At 38.3% G+C, this 20,830-nt stretch overlaps 1 protein-coding gene across 3 annotated transcripts in view; it reads right to left on the bottom strand.

Moving 5' to 3' along the window:
• The window catches only part of LOC124296965 (receptor-type guanylate cyclase Gyc76C-like), a 57,507-nt gene extending 38,312 nt beyond the window's left edge, over nt 1-19,195 (bottom strand). Inside the window, exons 1-3 of one of the 3 annotated variants that reach the window (XM_046747468.1) lie at nt 18,998-19,195; nt 18,149-18,395; nt 9,562-9,685 (exon numbers count right to left, since the gene is read on the bottom strand). The gene's annotated coding sequence lies outside the window, so the exon portion shown is untranslated. The remainder of the gene's footprint in view (nt 1-9,561; nt 9,686-18,148; nt 18,396-18,997) is intronic. The other 2 variants (XM_046747467.1, XM_046747470.1) reach the window with 2 other exon arrangements.
• Between the last annotated feature and the right edge of the window lie 1,635 nt (nt 19,196-20,830).

Here is a 20,830-nt window from a genome sequence, read left to right as displayed (position 1 = left end):
CCAATTTATACCTGTAGTACATACGGTAAAATCGATTCCTGAATACGCAGAATTACGTTTCTAGATTTGTAAAAAAAACTTTTCCCTCGTAATTTATAAATTGTAGCAAAGCAAAACGAGGTGCCTTCTACGCGTATCCGAGAATACAAAGCCCTGCAAAGCCGGCGTCAATCCGACGCCGAGCATCCCGACGCGACGCGGCGTCTCAAAAACGAGAATCCGAGGCTGACCGCCGACCCTAAAAGAGATGATATCGGGCATCGGGGTGAGGAAGCATGAAATTCACCTCGAGTGATTCATACGGAATGATAATTAATGGCTGTAAATGGAACGATTCTCTCCTTCGAGATCCCGAGAATACGATAATAATATGTAATCTGGACCAAGCGACGCGACGCGACGCGACGTTGATGAGAGTCTCAGGATGAGGATGGATGTCAGTGTGAGGCGCTTGGCAAGTGCGAATTACATAATCCTTGCTTTTCGTTTACCTTAGAACGGTGGTTAGCTGTCGGTTAGAACCTCGCAATGTATTAATATTACTAGTTAACATGCTTTTGACATTGGCATTAATTGACGCAGCTCAGGTACATATGTGTGTATCCATGTATATAAACGACGATGCGAGTGAGGCGTACCGCTACTGGTTAGGGGAACCTCGAAAATTAGTTTCCTTAACCTCTCTCTCTCTCTCTCTCTCTCTTACAGCTCAATGCGTTGGACGTATAAACGAGCATCATCCTCCAGTAGCCAAGAAGTTGTCAGTCAATCAGGAGTATTATATTATATACACGTAGCATTAAGTCAAATATTTAACGGGCGTTCAGAATCGCCAATAAAATCAGCTGGGAATCATATTCATATTAAAATGTGAAAACGAGGATCGTATTTCAGACGGTATGAAAGAAAGTATTCAATCATTTCAAGATTACATTTATAATGTACAGAAACAATCGTGAAAGAATGATTTCAGTTGTATAATGACTGTTACAGAACAACAACAACAACAACAACAACAACAACAACAACAATAATAATAATATTAATTTAAAATGATCCGAATTTTATTATCGATACATTTTTTTTTTTTATTATTTCTTCATTAAGATTGATATGTAATTGTTCGAGATAATCGTACTGCTTCGAAATTTAAGTAATCCGAGAGTTTCGACTAACAATAAGATAAAAGAGGATAATATATAATTGTGCAAGAAGAGATTCGTTTCGATTCTGCAAAGTTTAAATACTCTGTAACGTGTAGAAAACTAGAGTATCATCATTTAGTATCACCATAAGTATCATGAATTACGGCGAATAATTCATTTCGCTTGACAGTGTAATTCAAGGGAATGAATCGAATTCATCGTATCCTTGATTTAAGGCACGGAGCTATAGGTACACGAATGAAAATAAGATGGGGGGAAAAATTATTCATTGAACGCAATGAAAATTCATTTCCCTGATCGAAATCTTTCCTTCCTTCCTCTGGACGCGATTATCGCCTATACATATATGAACATAATGTGTGTGCGCGTGTATATTACACACAGATAAGTACGTATAACGTTCAAACGTTCATTCTTTCTACGATCGTTGCGTAAGATGCATTATAATTTCGATGTTATTTTATTTTCTTTTTCTTTTCGTTTCAAGTCAAAAACGATAAATTGACTTGACTGAAAGATCAAAATTTCACGAAGGCAAATCATCGATCGAAGGTTTTCCTTATCCGTACCACCAACGATTAGAGAAATCGAAATAAAAGATAATCTTCAATAACTATTCACGTGTGCATAAATGTATTTATAGTACATAAAAACGACAAACTTATGAAAACTACACACGAATTCGACTCGAGTTTACAATTCTGACTTTGTTAACAGTCCGTTTAAGCAAGATAATGACGATAGTAATAAAAACGACAACAACGACAACAACAATATCACACGGCGCGTTTGACGGTGAGCTGAAAACCACGACGCCTACATTACGGTATAGTAATAATAATAATGAGACGCCACCGCCACCGCAAATAGGCATATTATTATTTCTCCGCCAACGGAACCCGCACACTCACACAATCCTGTATAACGCGTGCGTACGAATATTGTATGCGTTACATGTATGTATAAACACCCGCGTCAACGAACTTGACATTTCTTCTTTTATATTTATATTTACATCAATGCTCCGTGTTTTTTCCACGTTTCAAGCTTCTACATCATATCTATGCATGTATATAACATATGTCAAATACAACATTTTCGTATATACATATGTATACGTATGTACAATATGAATATGCACATTTACTTTGTAACCCATGCGAAGCATTAGTTGTAGGATTATTATTATTATTATTATTATTTACATCGATATTATTATATGTATAATATTATAAGGCTTTCTCTGGTATGAGTTGCGCTGGGTATAACAACTTCCTAGCCATCATCAAGCTTCATCGACGCATGTAAAAGCTCACAATCAGCTTCGTACGTACGTATTTATGTATAATACACGTGTAACGTACCTACGCGATGAAAAGACTCACGTATGTTGGCATCGCCTGCACCTTTTCACCGGCACCGTTGCATCGCAGGTTATTAACCAAGGATACATAAATCGAACGGACTTGCCTGTAATATCCTTATTATATATATATATATTATTATATATATATATATATATATATATATACATACATACGCCTGGGTTCACAGATCTTCTTTCTTCGCGATGGAATATGTATAATACGTTTGCACACCGATCATCGTGTTTAATAATATATATCCTGTTTCCGATGCTGTTGCAGGACTGCATATAATGATTACACGCGTGTAGAATTCGAAGCGCAACGCTTCGAGTTTCCTTGTCGCTTTGCTCACGTGTTCGATTTTTCGTTAGGCAAAGTGGAAGAAAAAAAAAAAAAAGAAAAAATTGAACGAAACAAAAAAATGCAGAGAAATTTCCGAGCCGTTTTATTTTACTTTGTAAAATTCTACGATCATTATAGAAAATCATAGGTTGCAATTAAAAAAATTGCATGATCATTGAAAATTTGAAAGGAAAAAAGCGTCGCGTCGAAAGTATTGCTACGGTAAACATATTCAAAAAGGACAAGACGAAATTGGAATATTTCCAACCGATAATTATAACGGTGATAATAATGCTTCATAATCAATGGGTTGAGAAAAAAAAAGCCCCCGCAAATTAACGTTTGTCGATGAAAAATTTCACCGAGTGTCGAATATCGCGGAATACATACCTATTAATTAAGTATATAAAGGCAGACGTGTGTATGTATATGTATATATATATAATGGCGTACCCTTCGAGTAGATCGCGTTTAAAAATTCACACACACGCACGCGCAAAGAGAGACATCGGTGCAACACGCGCCGCCGTTGACAAAGTAGGCATATTGCGAGACGTTGCGAATTAATCCTTGGTGATATTTATAGAATAAATTTATCTTCTCCTTCTCGTGTATAATGAAGATGATAACGCCGCAGCATCGTTTAACTTTGCCACATAGTCGTTTGCCGGCCGGTTGAATAATATAATATTATAATTAAGTAGCTTATGTATTGCATTAATTATGTGCATACATACGTATACATCTATATACATATACATATAAGATGTATGATCTCTGCTACCGCATAGCGTTATTTATGCACAGACTCTGTCATCTTCTTGCAATAAAATTTCATTTCATCTCCCAAGATTTCGCGATTGACATTAAACCCAATATATATATATATATATTAAAATTTGGTTATAGGTTTATACGGTATAATACGCGTATAACTGGCTTGAAATATTCGTCAGGCCGAGGTTTTCGGTACGGTAGGTACCTACGATATTTCTATTTCGTTGGGGGATATTTTTGGAACGATTCTGACAAAGAACAAATAAACTTACAGATAAGCGCGGCTGCGACGCGATGGCAACGCGGGCGGAAACCATTTTATAGGGAAACAGAATTATTATTGACGAGCGTCGTGAATATCGTGTGACACACGCGTGTCTTTACGTATACATATATATAAACAATATATACACGTATATAGTAATAAGTATTGTAATTATACACGATATTAACGAGTATTTTTTGCTTTGCGAAAATTTTTTACATTACAAAGATGTGGAGTTCTAACGATGGTAGATATTGTCTTATTGTCTATATTCTTATTAACATATGACATCCCCCTCTCCGCTCAAAACTCTGTTTTTACATTTTTAACTCGTGCTTTTACTGTCATTGAATTTCACTCCTGATCCGTATTTTGTTTATGTAATTGTTTAACGTTTTACTTTACTGAAATTGTTGTCGATTATTATTCCCAACTTTTTTTATTTTATTTGTTTATGACCGACTACGTGGTCCTCGTCATAATTTGCCAACTTTTCACAATTTCACTTGCATCGATTTGGAATTTGTATACCGGTATGTAAAGGCATATATATCAATAAACTGCAGTCGAGTGCGCTATTTGTACAAACTACCTCAATTTTATCATTGTTCTTTTATGTAAATTTATTAAACTTATGGTTGTAAAGATTTATGTTCAAGTAATTTGACGTGATATTTTAAAAAACAACTTCCGACAATTGTGTGTAAATATGTAACAGTCAATTTCCTTTAAAATTACGTTGCTTTTGTTATTATATTCTTACATAAATACATATCCGTCACGATTCTCAAGGCTGTGATTAACTTTTGTTAATATTGCACCAATCTCAACTGCCTGGAAGTCTATTTTTAAATAATCACCGTACTATTTACGTAAAATAATCTTTGCGACGATTATATGCATGTACAATCCGCTGTCCGAATAAATGTACATCCGCTGGTTGATAAAAGCCTGAAACTCAGTCGTCCGATTGACGACGCGCCATCACGGCGTCATTAAATTATCAACAAATTGCAAGTAAAAGCTCAGGTGCGTAGCCAATGTGAATAAAAATAACCGATCGTGAATATCCCAAACTTATTTATATAATAACATACAGAAGATTCAATAAATCGCGAAAAAATTTGCCATTTATAATCGCCGAAAATTTTGCGGATGTATATTATAATAATTTCAGCCAAGCATGTACGAAACATCGATGATGATAATTATGACGAATCATGACAGATATTGCGAAATTTCGTTAACTAATACTATTGCGTGAAACAAAGTGGATACATTATTGTTATTGTTATTGTTATTGTTATTACGATTATTGTATAATATCGACGTTTTCGCGTAAGTTTCATGTGAGCAATATTGTGTGTGGCTGGTGAACGTGAACAGATTGACTTTATTGTCAGCGCCGTGTTACCAGTGCCTCGTCATCCCAGCTGCAGCTTAAACTTTGATATAATATACTGAAATTGTACGTTGATATCAGAGTCCAAACTGCACAGCATGGCACCGCATGCGCGTACACTTAACACACATAGCCATATGCATGGGTATATTTATGTCATACGTGTATAAATACTGTATAACGTAAGAGGAAATTTTATGAGACGATTCGTGCGTGAAAAGTAGATTTGTTCTCCTTGTTTTTTTTTTCTTTTTTTTTTTTTCTTTTTTCCCCCACCATTGCGAAATTTCAATACAATTATTGCTCATTATTTAACGCGGTAAAATTTTTAGCACCCACATGTATGTATCTCGAAAGAGAAAGGAAGATCAATAATCGCAATCCTTTGCAGAGCATGATAGTAATCAAAAATCTGAATTTCATAAATGACGTAATAACTGTTCGTACTATAACGACGGTCTTGAATTTTGCCATAAGAAAAAACAAAAAAACTGCAGAAGCCAAATGATTGAATTGAGAAAATGAAGGCACAATACGCATTTTGTCGAAAGAAAAAATAATCACGGAAAAATGTTTCCGTGCAATTTTGCTTTACGTAACTTTTTCCCCTAACCTTTTACATTTTTTTGTCCAATTCGATCACATCGCCGTTGCATGATAAATTTTGATGAGATCGGTGCACGGTTTCAAAGTTTTCGCCCAATAAAATTTAAGTACGTGTAAACCTTAGGATATAATAAACTGGCATAAGCTTGGCTCTAAGAGAACGGCAGAGACCCAAGATTGGTATACAAGGAAGTACACTGGCGTCAAAATTATCCCGAGATATTATAAGCGGAGAGGCATGAACACGTTTATTACACATATACGATGATATTCTTGGATACCTGCCAGGACGATCAATCCTCGATCGCAAATCGCTTTACGAGTAGAGAATATAGCTCGCGGTGTGTATTCCTGTGCTTTTACACTTCGTTAAACCATTTGAAATTTGTTTTCCCTGTTGGATTATACGTGCAATGTAAGATTGTAAAATATTTCGCGGTCCGATGTGGTAAGATATATATCGATTATGTGTTAAATCTCGCCTTTCATCGCCATTAGTTTTGTTACGGTGCTACGTTTTTTTTTTTTTTTCAAATCCGCAGCTCGCACGTAATGAATCATCTGTAACGCTATCATCATCATCATCACGATCATCACCATCATCATCGGCTTATATCACCTTCGGTGACGTCTTTTTAGTCACAAACGTCATCGCTTTTAATTTCGTAGATTCGACAGAAGAAAAATGTATTAAATGCGAATTTTCAAACATTATATATATATACGCAAGACGTGATATCATATTTTCAAGGTATGTCTTTCAACGTATCTCACAATATTCAATACATACCGAACGTTATTACAGGGAGAATAAAAATTGACACTGATCCGAATACAGTATGTAGGACAGAGCAGTCATTTTTCTTTATCATCTTTATTATCAACATTCAAACGCGTACGCGTAGAGTGTTGAAAAATCTCCAACGCGACGAATAAATGTACCTACATATACATACGTATACCCATACATATACATGTATATATATATATATATATATATTTAGTAATGCAGTAATTGAAATTAATCCGACGGCGACTGCTGCAGGTTAATTGGATAACTTTGTGGACAATTGACACACTTTGGTAATTCAGCCATATGTAATACGCATATGTGTAATGTATATGCATACGTATCATGTATCTGGCAAATAGATACGTACTACACGCATTACACAAACGTGCCGTCTATTTTATATATGTATACAGCCAGCTGCTATAATGCAACTCCATGTATAATACGCATATACATATATACGTATATAGGGCTAATATGTAAATAATTCCCACCAGCAGTCAAGTCAAACATTATTATACTAGGTTTTTCTATTGTCCGAGCAAATACGTTGCATCGTTGCAATTTAAATTAACGGGTCAAAACAATATCGTTATTATGATTGAAAAGAGAAGGGTGGAAAATTCTTTTAAACAAATAATTGATCCGGAGCAAAGATCGAAGGTATCTGCGTGTACAAGCGAGTGAGAAAGAACGCATAAAACGCATGTAATAATGTATAATAATAACGAATGGTCGAGACTTGCGAGTTGCATTATTACATAAATATCGGAGTCAACACCCTGCGTTGAAAAGCTTGTGCGCATACCTATACCTACATGTTACACAGTTCTAAATCGCATAATATTAATAGAGGCGGAGGTTGATGGTTGCATCGACTTCTCCTCTCCGCATACTCCATACTCGGGGCACATGCGTCTCCGCATACGCGATAAGGATAAGTACATATTAAAATAGCCGAGGCGAGTGATAACGAGCACGCTGCATATTTGCGATACCTGATACATATCATTATATATAAATATACACTTATATATATATATATATATATATATATATATATATATATATATATATATATATATATATATATTTATTTTATGTTCGACAAATTTCGTACTCGCCATTTTTACTGTTTCATCAACCGTTAACTGTATATCTACTATTTAGGAATAACCATGTCGGGGAAAAGTTTGTCGTGCTATGAATAAAAATCTGTGCACTGTACAGGAAAAATTGCTGTATAAAAATGACAGAATATTTATCGTACGATGCACAGTGTACGAGATGTCTGATAAAACGTGTTCTCAAAGATGGCGGATAAAGCTCAACCCCACCCCCACCCCCCGGGTCCCTCCAACTTGAATTTACGTTCAAGAGACACCCCCAATCATTTTCAAACAAAAAAATCAATTCCGCGGAAGATTGTATTACGAACTTACTTTATTTTTTTTTTTTTCATCTCCGGCTCCTGGACTATTTGCGTACGACACAGTGTGTTTTATATATTTATACATACCTCCTCGCATCATACTCACAATCAAAGGCACGTACGTTTCTCCGTACGTATGTATATTGCAATAATACGACGGGTGTCCGGTATCTCTAGCTTTGCCCGCCTCTCCGGTATGATATTATAAGTGTATACATGTATACACATATACCTACGTTACATACACGTATATAATAAATATGCATATATACACGATCGCGTCAGCTGCTGCACTTTTCGATTTGCATTCCTGCCGCTGCCGCAGTTCGGCACGCGGTTACACTGACCGACGACACACACATACTCGCGTATATGGGCGAGGGTATAATGCACAAGCATACGTACACGTATGTATGTATTGTTCGCGCGAAAGAATAAACGCGCGGCATATTTACGAGGAGGGGGTAAAAAGTGAGAATGGCCGACGGACCAAAGGACAAAAATGTTTAATTTCGAAAGACGCGAAAATCCAATTCGTACAATCATCAAAATGTATATATTAGTCCAAGTATAGAAAAACAAAATGTATGACAAGACAAGTCAAAATGTAGAACGGTAAAATCTACAATCTGTACACGATTCTGTACTTTTTAAACGAGTTCTGACGATTCTAAATTTTTGCATTCTACATTCTGAACTTCATATTTTTTCACTTCTCGATATTTCGACTGTCTACAAGAATTCACGGGACTTTATAGTTTTAAACTTTATACATAAAAATTTTCAGTTCTCCAGCACTTCGACATTGTGGTCCCCTTTTTATTTTTATTTTTATTTTATGTATATTTTTTCTATATTTTTACCCGTACATTCATTCTTCAGGGAGTTTAATTTAATCTTAGAAGAAATGACACGAGAAGAAACAAATTCAAGTTGAACGATACCTAATCGTATTATCTTTGTTTTTCGACATGATCTACGTAATATTGAACTAACAATAAGAAACCAAGAGTCATGTCTATAAGATTCCAAGTATTAGAATATATATATATGTATATATATATATATAATATGTCGTATGATGCACGTAAAATCAACAAATACGCGAGATAAGCAATGGAAAAAATTTGAAATTTTACGTCTGCTGCACGGGCGTGTAAAAACCGTGTATTATAGGTAAATATTATCCGTAAAGTGAGGCGATGTTATACACGTAATAACGATACGTGTGTCAGTGTGTACGAGGAGATGCAGATCGGTGGTAATAAAGATCGGTAAACATTATGCGACGGTAGAAGAACATTTCGACAAAGTTGTCGTATACATACTGATTTCACACCGTTTATCCGTTATACCATATTACAAGGCTAAGCACGAGAGAAATTTATTGGTAAAAAATTGTTCAATTTACCTGCACAACATGGTGCGGACAGCCTCAGCAGGAAGAATGTCGAACTTGGCGTGCTACTTTGCGAGCATATCGTCGCCAAAGTGGACTCTTCTTCCCAACTGGAGCCCGAACGTCTAACCGGCACCTGAAAATATCAAAAAAACATTCTCGTCAACGATTCATAGCCTGACGAATTTTTACAAACAAGCAACTAGCACAGATGAGAGCAAAAAATTTTCGGAGGAAAAGAGACGGACGTGAAAAACTCCAAGTTTTCTCCCCACTTTTTCCTCCGGCACAGATACGCCGGAAAAATCGCTCCTCGTTTAGCGTACAACAAAATTTCATTCGCATAATGGACGAACGAACGATGCGAACGGAATCTTGACAAAGCGCTCGTCACTTGGCAGATTTATTGATACGCGTAACGTCGCCGATGCCCTTAAGTAGTCCGGGGTTGAATCGAATCGTCGTTTGATTAAATTTGAACCTCGATTACGTCCCCGGGAGGCTAGATTTTTAACTCATCGATTCCGCCGCGACGATCGTAATTCGTTTAAAACGTTTTCGGGTGGTCAGTATTCGGCAAGTAACGCGTATGTATAATTATACTACACGGATCTCGTACGGTCAATTGTCTCGGTTCAGGGTGATGAAAAATAAAATGAATGAAAAAGTCAGTCAAGAATAACAGACGGAGTGAATTATAGGCATGTATATTTTTATTGGGTTTGAGTGTGTGCGTACAGTGCGTATGTATAGCTGTTGTAATATAGTCGATTGAGTATCGGCACTGCAGTGTCGTACAAGTGTTTGTTTATTGATTTTGAGTGCAAATATACAAGTTAATAAATACGACTCGGATCACTGAACCAATAAACAATCTTGATTGAACTTGAAACGGAAGTAGTGTTACGATAATGCGATAATACGATCATCCGATTAGACGTAGATATGTCTTTGGAGGACCGCGTCATTATTTGTTATTTTCTTCGTTTTCCATGATTTTCGAACAATTGTATAAGCACGTTTTTTCACCATTGCTGAAGAAGCTTCTGAAAATCATCGTTACTTTTAATTTCTTTCGTAACAGCTACAAAAGTGAAACGAAAAAATAATCGCTTCGCTGAATCAAAAATTAAAAGAAAAAAAAAAAAAAAAAGAAGAAGAAGAAGCAATAATTATTTCACTTTGAATTGATCGAACTAGAAAAGAAAATGATCACGCGTCAATTTTGAATTTAAATACTCCATGCACGAGTGGTGAAATTTATTTCTCCTAACGTTTCCTCCTCCCGGTCAGATTTGCAAAAAGATAAATCTTACTTCGAATTTTGTTCGCAACTTTCTTCTTCGCTTGTACAAATAAAAAAGAAAATAAAGAAAAAACATATCTTTCGACCCAGATTACATTCAGTTAGTGATAATCTGATGCAGGAAGCGGTCTGAAGTGGTTCCGGACTCGTAAACGCGATCTGCATTCTCAGTGTCATGTAACAACTTACACGCACATATTATACAGCTGTTAAATACGCCGGTTAAATAATAAAAATTCTTAAGCACGGAACGAGCGATGTTTACCACAGATATACGCATAACGGGGCGCCGACGGATTCGCACACGTAACATTCGCAAATGTAATAAAATGAAGAATTTTAACGGGAATTTTATAAATACTAAGAATAGTTGCGTCTACATTTTTACACACCGTGTACCTGTCGTAAAAATCCTGTAACATCTCCGCGGGTATGAAAAAAGGGAATGGAAAGCAAAAGGAAAAAAAAAAAAAATTATATTCAATCGGCCATAAAAATTCGCGTATATATAATATAACGATTCGGCAGCTAGGAATTTCGGTTAAATTGACGACGTCGAGTCGGCGGGCGCCGCGAGATTCAAACGTAAGCTAAAATTCAAAAGTAATGTGCGATAAAACATTTGGAAATGAATACACACGTATGTATGAGAGAAAGAAAAAATGTGCATGGAGAAATATACAGAAAGAGAGTAAAAGCCACGATATCTAATAAATTGAACAATCTAACGCAATGTTTATTGTTCATTGCTTAAAATAAGCCTCAGCGATTTGCGATTTCTTATTACTTACGAGTCTCTCTCTTTTTCGCGTTCGACTTACAGGCGGATTATTTGGTGTCAACGGCTTTTCGAATGACATTTTCAAGGCACACGCGTCTTTTTTGTCTGAAAATTGTTTTTATGCAAAATTGAGTAATTTAAAGCGATTCTGGAAACGGCGTAAACTTCTGCTTCGATCGATCAATATTTGAGCACGTGTCGTTCTCGAGAATTTAAAGAACACAATATTTCATTCTTGCAGCATGTATTAGTACCACGTGTACAAAGTTCACACGTTTTATTCTTCGGTATAAATTTTTACATTCGAAACGAAAAAACCTCTACGGTTAATCCTTCGCAATTAAGTGCGGCCAATTTCATCTGTTCGGTAAATTTTTCGCCGATAATGCGAAAGCCGGAAATAAAACGTGTAAGAAAGTCGAGTGAAGAAAAAATTGCGTTAATGTACTTCAACACCTACGAAGACATATCATATATACCTGATAATTTATTACAAACATGTCGGATGATAAATCGCGAGCCAGTTCACAGCGGCATTGTAAGAAATACAATGCTAGAAGAAATTTTGTAAAAGAATCGATTTATTTATCTGGCTGTTCGGAATTCAGGAGGCATTGATAATATTTGGGATCAAGAAAGAAAAGAAAAGCAAACGGATCAGCGCAGAATTTCTAAACGCGTATAAATAATATACGTGTAAAATCGCGAGGATTAATGCTGCGGCGGTTGTATGCCGTACCTAAATAAAATTTATTGAAATATTGCAGCAGAGGTGAAGATGAAAGATTTGCTCCAACTCTACGCGTGTCTTACTATACGCGAATTATTCAGGTTCCGTAACTATACCGATTATACATTAAACAAACTTCGTACACTTTAGATTAAAATCAGTTTTATCTACGATTTACATAAGCAAATACCTCTGGAAATGGCTTATTAAAAAAATTCACCCACATGTAATCGATGGAATTTGTATATACGATAAGTTGTATAAATTTATGTAGTTAAGAATAATTTTGATCTCTATCAAGTATGATATGAATACACGTGTATTTAAAACAACTATGTTCAATATGGAAATTCTCAAACAACTGAAATCTAATCTGCAGCGATTTAAAATACAGTCAAAAGCAATTGATTATTAAATCCCTGTCGGTCAGCGTTCTTTTTGATTAAAATCTAACATATTTTCGACAGAATTTGAATATCCTTCAAATACGTGCACGGAAATAAGAGTAAACTTTGCTAAACCGCTTTTGCAAGGCACGATGTAATTCGATAAGATACGCGATTAGTGACGTGTGGGATTTGTATCAATAAACGTTAAAAACTGTTAATGAATGAATGATAAAAATCTGCAGAGTATATAATTGTGAGTGAATATTTTTTTCTCCTCTTTTAATTCCCGAGGCTATATCCGGTTTTCACGATTAAAATACCGCGATATCCTCGCATCGGCGACGACCGTATAAAGATTGCTCACGTTTGACCGAATTCCCGTATTCCGCGGCTAAGGACGACGTCGTTTATCATTTCACCGTCTCGCGTATAAAAAGAACGGAGATGCGGTGAATGGAAAAAATTAAATAATATAGAAAAAACGATAACATTTCACGTGCCGATACTAACAACCACAAAAAGAGTACGCGCAATAAAACTGCACATAGAGATTATTCACAAGGGTGAAATTAATAACGTTGCTGTTTAAGAAAAATCATTATTTTGCACCTTTGCTAATTGCCGAAATTTATTATATACAACGATCAACAAAATACGTACCGTTTATTTTGAAAAGTCATTCTAAAATTGCGCAATATAATTATTTATTTACCTGATATTTTTTGTTACGACAAAGTTACCAACTTCAGCCTCATGTTTCTTCTATATGTTCTGTACTGCGGTAGAAGACGAGAATGAGAAAAGGATAAAAAAGGTAAGAACTAAAGTCAGCTGCTTGTCGAGCGATAGTCAATTATTGTAGGTAACTTGACTTTAGCTCGTGATTCGTTATCGTCACACGTACGTATTTACGAATCGATTAGGTCACGGAGTCGTTTACCACGTGGCCACATTGCCGTGTCATCTATAATATGTACTACTGCATGCCTACGTGTACATTATTAACATTACCGTCACGCGTGACATAAGCACAGCAGGAACAATAATATAGGTGTGGTTAAAATCGGCGCATATATGGGAGAAAAAAAAAGTAAATTGACAAGAATCTGGAAAAACGAAAGGAATCTCAAACAGTAAACAATAAGGATAATAATAGAGAATTACGGAGTCAGAATATCGACGACTTGTTCAAAAAAAAAAATGGTTTGAGAAGACGGACGAAGGATGATGATAAAACGAGGGTATATATTTGCGAGAAGAAATTGCACTATCGCGATTGCAGTTCGAGAGTGCAAAGTGCAACTTAACATGCAGCGGGCGACTGTCGACTATAGTAACATGGTTGTTGAATACAGTGTACAAATATTGTGATTCATATAAGTATGTTATAATATACAGGGTGTATATTGGAATCGAGAATTCCTAAATTCCAGGACTATCCAGGAGTTTCCGGGATAACCGATTGAAAGTAGTTAAGGATAAGTTGGTTAGGTGTTGAATGAAAATTTCTTTTATTCGAGCAGTTCAAATACCGAATGAATCGCTAAGGACTGCATGATCCGTCGTCTGCTAAAAACGTCATTGTTTATTTAACAAAAAATTTACTGCGTCAACTTTTCCAAAATAAATCGAATTATTCCAAGACTTTTTCCAGGATTTGAGGATATTTAAGGAACAGTAGACGCCCTGAATGTATAGTACAAGGCCGTATAGTACCTACACGGTTGAAGAATTAAAAACAAACAACGAACAAAAAGGCACGTAAAGAAGAAGAAGAAGAAGAAGATGAAGAATAAAACGTAAAAGTAAGACGATCGCCGGCGGAAGTGGAATCGTATACTATACTAGCTGTAAATAAAAATATTTCTCCGCGTGGTCTCTTCTTCATAGACGGGCTGATCCCCCCCCTTCACCCCCGTCATCCTCCTTCGAGTATTTATACGCACGCCGAGATGCGGCGTGGATTTATTTATCTCTCTCTCTCTCTCTCTCTCTCTCTCTCTCTCTCTCTGTCTCTCTCTCGTGAAACCCGCCATGCGACACAGAGAGAGGAGAGGAAAGGAGCGGAAAAGGGAGCTGCGAGTGTGCGTCTGTTGGGACTCTGTAGGAGCGGCAAAAGGCGGCATGGCAGGCAGCAGTGGGACCGGTAGGTTCGGTTCGGTTCGGTTCGGTTCGGTCCGAAGCTGTTTCCTCGGCTCGACTCGACTCGGCTCCGCTCTTCGCAGACATGCTGGCAGCACTTTGGCCCCGCGTCTTTCCCTTCGGCTTCGCTCCGCGTGTCTACGACGATCCGGACGATCCTCGCCCATGCAACGCGGACACGCAATGGCGCCGAAGGAACGCGGTGCATGCCTGCCGCCGATCTTGTGCTTCTCCTCCGCGACTCTCCGAAAATCTCACTTGTTGATCCCTTCTTTGCTCGCAGAGATACCTGCGGAATACGCTTGCCGATATTTTCTAATTAGCGATTTCGGCAGACCGACTTTTCGAGACGAGGAACGAGGACGGATGACGATAATCGCAGCTGTGACACCTTTGCACGAAAATTCCTATCTCTCCGTTTTAATATCGTTTCCTCTACAAGTTCACGCGATTCAACCATCGACGACTAAAGTCCGACTTTGTGTAATTTCACATTTATCCGTTGACTTTTTACATAGTTGAACATTGTCAAAGATTATTAGATTTCGCAAAACGATAGCTCGTTAACCTTTCCACGAGAGTTTCTTTCGCGATCAGTCCGTCTTTCGTTTGGTATTTAATTTATCGCGTAACGCCGATACGTCTGACGCATGATCGCGAGGACGACGTAGAAAAAGGTCGTTTGACCTCTTCGGCGCTTCTCCTTTTCTTGCTGCTGCGGACCGCTCGGATCTATCCTGCAGGGTAAATTGCGTGAAAAGTTTTTCCCACGGTACAATATTATTATCAATGATCGACAGACGCGGGCCGAATTCGTGACTAGCCGATAACGATGATGACTATATAATATCCAGGATGAGGCTGAAGTTGGTAACGTTAGCGTAACGAAACGTTGGTGGGATAAAAAACACTATTTTGCAATTTTCTACCAATTTAGAAGTTGCCAAGTTTTGAAAACATGAATTACTTTTGCCTGATTATAATTTTCTGCATTTCAGAGCTTCTTAAAATTATAAAATAACCACTTTTCCGAAACACGAATCATTACATTAACGTTACTAACTTCGGTCTCTCATTATCTGGTTGCGTACAACACACCGCAGCTTAATTAAGATGCATCCTGCGTTATACGTACGGAGAATTTCGACAAACCGAAAACTTCGGAGACGGAAAAACTTGTGGTTCAACGATAACGCGTCTCAAGCACGGTGTGTATAAGCGAGCATTACAGGGTGGTGAAAAAATCACGTTAAAGTATATTAGAAAGATTTTTTAGTCGCTCTGCAGTTTGGATAGACAATTTTTGCAAAATTTTGGTGCTCGCAATTCGCGAAGATGATGAGAAACTACAAAAGGGGAAACGCTAATTTGCGCAACTTGAGCATGACTTTTAAGATGCTGAATTTTCGGAATTCATCACGATACAATGAATATACATGTTTGTATATTTGTCGTTCCAGACTTTTTCACGAACAGAAATCATCATCGAGGAAATTGACCGATGATTCAACAGTTACATAAATTTTGCTTCGATTTATCGTTGGCGAAACTGAGAGGCATAAAATTCATGTGAATTTATATATAGCGAAAACTTGAGCACGTAAACAAGTAATCAGGTATAGGATTTGATTGAATGTTTCGTAGATAGCGTGAAGCTGTGTCAAAGATAGTAAAAATCTTCACCTACGATTCGGGGCGATAAGAGAGAACGGCATTCGTCGTAAACTATTAATCATACCGGAGTAAGATAAAAATTGAGAATAAAAGTGTCGAAATGAGAGAGAGAGAAAAACTCAAATAGCTTCTCAAATCTTCACCGTATATCGAGTCTCGCGAAAAATTTCACGAACAATTCAGATTTCGTCGGATATAAGATTATATACCAGATAAGAGCGAATCTTGGGTCGAATTCAAACGTATCCAATAGCGGTAAAAAACGTGAGCGTAAGGAACGTATGGTGAAAAAATAGAAACGAGTCACGTTGTTTGTCAAGTAAAAGTAAACTTTATCCTCGTTATACAGATTACACGTACATACTACATTGAACTATATACTTCTTATGGTTAATCTTATTTTTTAATTAACAGCGATTTTTCGAGTCAATTAGATATCGCGACGGGACACCCGGTATACTTAGAAGCAGCGATCAGGCAGCGTAACATGTAAATATATATACATATATATATATATATATACATGCTTACACTACACGTATAAGTGGTACGCGTATTACATCGAATGCAGCACGAGTCCTCTTGGTTCGAAATATAGCCGAGGTATAATCTAACAATAAGTAAAAGTCGAGGAGGCTTTTTCCACCTTTCTTTCGTCGTTCCTCTCTCTCTCTCACCTCTAGGGGGGAGGTTCTTCTTGCTTTTCCGTTAGTTTTTAAGGGGATGTCGCGGTCGATTTCGACGATGACGTAATAAAACAAGTAACAACGTGTAAGAAAATCGCAACAGCAGACGAGGTTGAAGTTGATAACGATATCGCAACAAGACGTTGAAAAGACAATGACTGTTTTCCCATTTTCAATCAGTTGGAAGAAGCTTGGATTTCAAAATCTGAGCGTGTCTTCTTTTATTACGATATCCTAAACTTCGGACAATTGTAATTCTTCCTCGAGATGAATCGATACGGTAACGTTACTAACTTCGACATGTTAATAGCAGATTCGTACAATTCGTGCAATTTCTTCATTCCTGCTTCAAACGAAAACGTACATCGGAGTGTTTTTGTTCGGAATTGAAGTTATAACGGGGCTGCTCAGCCCTTTTTTGCGTTTCGGATACGCGGACTTGGATATTATCGGAGATGTGTACGTCAAGTTCGAAATCGACCCCTTCAACGCACCCCTTTAAAAGACGTCCATCCGGCGATGAGAAATTACATTACTGCTCGGGGGCAGTACTCAGTATTGTTTACACGTTCTATAAATACATCACCTCTGTACCAAGAGGGGCGAGTCACGCCGAGTAACGAACAACACGCTGTTAGAGCTGCTGCTCACGCTAATTACTTACAATCGTCGTCGTTTTAATTTCGATAAGTAGCGAGCGTCGGCCGCTCTTTTGAAATTATAAAAAATTGTTGAGGATAAAAATTAGAGACATAGAGACATAGAGAGAGAGAGAGAGAGAGAGAGAGAGAGATGCCGACATTGATTGTGAATCTGGAAGAAGGTGCGTAGAGAGAAAAATTTAAAAAGAGAAAAGCGATGAATCGATGATCTTTTACTTGTTATGCGTACCTACCGGACAACGACGAATATTCGTGTAAATACTCGAGAGACGACGAGATCGTTTACAAGACAGTCTCGTTTACCTGGAACAGCACGGGGTTGCATCCAGCATGGCAGTCTTTATTATCCACTCTCGGTAATTACCACATTCTTATTATTATTTACTATTCTTATTATTATGTATAAGGTTTTTATCGATATTTTCCTCTTCCCTCTTTCGTTTCTATTATTATTTAATTCCTCTTTTGAGAATCATCTGTATTAAAAAAAAAAAAAAAGGCACGCACTCACATCGGTGAAACACGTATTTTATACAAGTTCCGTATCGACGATCGTGTATTGCTGTCGGTGTGTTGTACAAAACTTCGCGCGACGATTAGAGATAAAGAGAGAGAATATAATGTCGGGGGTACAAGCGCGCACTTCTCACAATCTCAACGGAATAATGATACCGAACTGTTCGACTGGGTAGAGAAACAGAAGCAACGTAAAATAAATAAACAATATTAAACCAGAAAGAGACACTCTTCGGCGTTACATCGCGAAGAGCGAAGAAGACGAAGCGAAGCGTGCGGGCCGAGTGAGTCACGCTAGGAGAGGGGACGAGAGATGGGAGAAAGGAGAAGGAGAGGAGGAGAGAAGAGACGCGCTCGATTCGGAGTAAATAGAAAGACACTTCTTCACTTTGCAGTTAACGCGGCACACACGGTACGTATCGTACCGTATACGACGGTAAGGGAGGGGCAGAGGGGGTCGGAGGGGGATGGGATGGGACGGGACGGAACGGATGCGGTGTTTTCGTTATATATATACATATATATATGTACATATATATGTATATATATTTATATGTGTCACCGTGAGAACACCGTCGGTGATTTCTACGCGTGTGTAAGTAGGCAAGGAAACTATAACCGGCTGTGGCAACCTGTCTCCTTTTTAACACAGTCACCGACGAATAACCGCGAAAAATGCGTGCGTAAACCGGCGGGCTCGACGAGCAGAGCCTGACTATTAAAGCGCTCGCAACCGCCTGTGACCAGAGGCCGCAGCATACTGAAGAAACACATGATTTCAATACCGAGAGTGCGCGGCTTCGCTGCAAGTTGGCAGCACACGCGGCTCCCGCTCTCAACTTGTCCCGCCACTTTCTAGACGCCCGGCGAACACTTGACGACGCGACGATACGGTGGCTGCTCCGTGCCGGCTGTATTTTCTTTCGCGTTCTTTAGCTTGGATGCGAGATACGTACACGCTCGCACGTAAGACCGCATCTTACTGCTGTGTAAATATTTACACAAACATCTGCGCGCAGGGCGAGGAACGCGGGGAGCGTTTTTCCTACGAGGTGCCGCGATATCCCGCACCACCCTGGAGTGGCGACGAAACTTTTCAAGAAGTTAGGTAATAGGTATTCCATCCCCGTGTTACCCTCGACGTCGCGGTAAACACTCTATGTATTCTTTTTATCTTCGACACACCGCTGGCGTATCTCCTATCGAAAATGATTTTACCCGGGGGATGATGGGTCGGCATAATCTACGCCGCCATCTAGCGGCAGCAGAAAATACGCCATGCCCGATTCGCCGTATTTAATTTTAAACCTCCGTTTTTTTCACTTTTTTTACACGCAATCGATTCAATGTACCAAACTATCGGCGTACTGGCTTGCACCGGTTTTTCGGACCCTCATTTCCAGACCATTTACCCGTTTTTAATCACCAAACTAGGTTAGGTTGCGAACCGTCGCGATATTCTCTCCCGACTAGTACGAATGTATAATCGAGAGGCTCGAAATGTGTCGCGTAAAAATTTCCAAACAAATGTGTATTTTGCGTCGGTCGGAACCACGAGCGATTTCTTTTGAACATACGCGATCGGGTAAAAATATTATACAACGCGCTCCGCGAGCCGGATATCCGGCCGCGTCATCCGTACGACGCTGCTTCGTTCCGCAGTTCTAATACCCGCGAACGCACGTATATATTCGCGAGAACCTTTGACTAGTCCTAGGATTCCTTATTGTTAGGACAGTCATTCGTCGAGCGATGATGCACAGTTGTACGAGGATAATAATTCGTGATCAGCGACCGAGCTTTGTCACCGGAATCAGCTGGAATCGCCTCGTTGTGTTTCCATATTTGCACTCGTAAACGGCCGCAAAAATCCCCGGAAACTATTACAAGGGCACCTGAATTCCGAATAGCCTCACAATTAGCGGTCAATGAAGAGTGTATATTGTACAATCAAATGGTATAATTCTACATCCGGATCGGATTTGACCGTCGATCTTTTACTCTTGCATTATCGATTGAGCTTCGCATCGATCAGTTTTCAGCTGCATCAAATCCAAAAACAAATAATCTGGAATCAATTGCCTCAATTAAGACCAATTCAATTTCAATCACAATTGCGCCGCCTTTCGGTCGATTTTTACCGATTTTTTGAACCAGACTGTTTAACTGGTTCGAGCAGAGTTTTAGGAAGTAGCGAGCTTCTGTATCGTTGAGGAATTTGAAATGACGCTAATAGTGGAATAAAAGCAGGCGAGCATATGTTTGTACTTGAATTAACCAGTCTTAGCTGTGTTTGCAGGGCATGTTCAAGATCCCGTACGATTTACGACCGTACCTCACCTCGGTTACAAACGTAGACGCGGCGACATTTTCACACTTTTGAAAAGGTGTAACG

This window comes from Neodiprion virginianus, chromosome 2, assembly GCF_021901495.1.
Source record: "Neodiprion virginianus isolate iyNeoVirg1 chromosome 2, iyNeoVirg1.1, whole genome shotgun sequence".
NCBI classification, from domain to species: domain Eukaryota; kingdom Metazoa; phylum Arthropoda; class Insecta; order Hymenoptera; family Diprionidae; genus Neodiprion; species Neodiprion virginianus.
The sequence above is the reverse complement of the archived record's forward strand: the minus strand, read 5'-3'. Positions and strand labels throughout refer to the sequence as shown.